This window comes from Mus pahari, chromosome 13, assembly GCF_900095145.1.
Source record: "Mus pahari chromosome 13, PAHARI_EIJ_v1.1, whole genome shotgun sequence".
NCBI lineage: Eukaryota > Metazoa > Chordata > Mammalia > Rodentia > Muridae > Mus > Mus pahari.
Genome location: NC_034602.1, coordinates 26,345,356 through 26,347,196, shown reverse-complemented (window position 1 = coordinate 26,347,196; position 1,841 = coordinate 26,345,356). Strand labels below are relative to the sequence as shown.

General features: G+C 40.9%; 1 protein-coding gene and 1 non-coding gene across 14 annotated transcripts in view; both read right to left on the bottom strand.

The window, feature by feature from the left end:
* The window catches only part of Depdc5 (DEP domain containing 5), a 128,199-nt gene that overhangs the window by 75,278 nt on the left and 51,080 nt on the right, over positions 1 to 1,841 (bottom strand). The gene's annotated exons all lie outside the window — the stretch shown is intronic.
* On the bottom strand, positions 1,732 to 1,839 carry LOC115065328. Its single transcript, XR_003845105.1, has one exon. It is a non-coding gene; the product is annotated as a U6 spliceosomal RNA (small nuclear RNA).

The window sequence follows — 1,841 nt, the reverse complement described above, 5'->3', positions numbered from 1 at the left end:
AAAAAAAAAAAAAGTTAAATTAATTGCAAATTTAAGGCCTAGAAAATGGCAGGGTGGTGGTGGTGCTCACCTTTAATTCCAGCACTCAGGAGGCAGAGGCAGATGGAACTCTTTGAGTTTGAGGCCAGGACAGCCAAGGCTACACAAAATGAGCTGTCTCATTAACCACCACCACCACCCCACCCTCCCCTCCACCAAAAAAAAAAAAAAAAAAAAAAAACTAGAAAATGGATTTATGTGATTTGGTCAACAAAAAGCTAGAGTTTTTTTGTTTTGTTTTGTTTTGTTTTTTCTTTTTCGAGACAGGGTTTCTCTGTGTAGCCCTGGCTATCCTGGAACTCATTCTGTAGACCAGGCTGGCCTCAAATTCAGAAATCCACCTGCCTCTGCCTCCCAAGTGCTGGGATTAAAGGCATAAGCCACCACTGCCTGGCAAAAGCTAGAGTTCTGCTTCACACATTTCTAAGGGGAAAAAACTTTTTTCCGCTCTTGTTTCTCATGCCCATAAAAAAAATTATACACAAAGAAATAAGCATAAGACTATTAGCAGGACACTGGAGTCCTGTCTATAATCCCAGAACTAGAGTGTAAGGCAGAATGAATATGGTGAGTTAGAAGTTTGCCCTAGTGACACCATGAACTCTTGGGCGGTTTGAGCTATGGAGCAAGATCCTAGTACAGACTGTGATTCTACCAACTCCAAAGGCTGGGGCTCAAAAATTAAAGTTCATGGCGAAATTTAGTTCAAGTGAAGGGAGTTCAAAGCCAGTCTAGACAGCTGAGACTCCATTTCAAAACAAAGGGACAAAACAGCAGCTCAGGATGGCTTGGGGTGCGGCTTGGATCTCAGCGTGCTGCAAGCCCCAAGTTTAATTCCTAACATGGGCAAACAAAGCAAAATCTGAACTAAGCAAAAATTGACTACTAAGAAAGTAAAATTTAGGGGCTGGAAAAATGTCTCAGTTAAGAGCACCAGCTGAATCAGGCAGCAGTGGTGGTGCACATCTTTAATCCTAGAACTCTGGAGGCAGAGGCAGTGAATCTCTGAATTCGAGGCCAGCCTGATCTGCAGAGTTCTAGGAAAGCTAGGGCTACACAGAGAACCCTGTCTTAAAAAGCTAAACACACAAACAAAACCAAAAATAAGCTTGAGAATCTTCCTGTATTTTAAGACAATACTTATAATACATGGCTTTCCTGGGGCTAATTTTAAAACTTCATATATATATATATGATGCTGGAGAGATGGCTCACCTATTAAGAGCACTGACTGCTCTTCCAGCACTTCTGAGTTCAATTCCCAGTAACCACATGGTGGCTCACAACCACCTGTAATGGGATCTGATGCCCTCTTCTGGTGTGTCTGAAGACAGCTACAGTGTACTCATATACGTAAACAATCTTTTTTAAAAATAAGGGTTTTTTTTATGTATGTAAACATTCTGCCTGCATGTGTGTAGGTGTGCCACATGTTTGCCTGTAGCCCGTGGAGGTCAGAAGACAGCTTTGGATTTCCTAGGACCTGGAATTCTAAATCTAGATGGTTATGTAACCACCATGTGGATGCTAGAAACTGAACCTGGGTCCTCTTAAAGAACATGTGCTCTTAAACACTGAGCCATATCTCTAGCTCCAATGTAAACATTTTTAACATTGCATTCATAAAAGTCTCTCAGGTTTTCTTTTTGTTTTATAATAGTCTGTTTTAATATAAACAAGTGTTGGAATTTTTAAAAAATGGAAAGCTTCACAAATTTGCATGTTTTCCTTGAGCAGAGCCATGCTAATCTATTCTCTGTATGCTTCCAATGTTAGTATATGTGCTGTCGAAGGGAGCACCC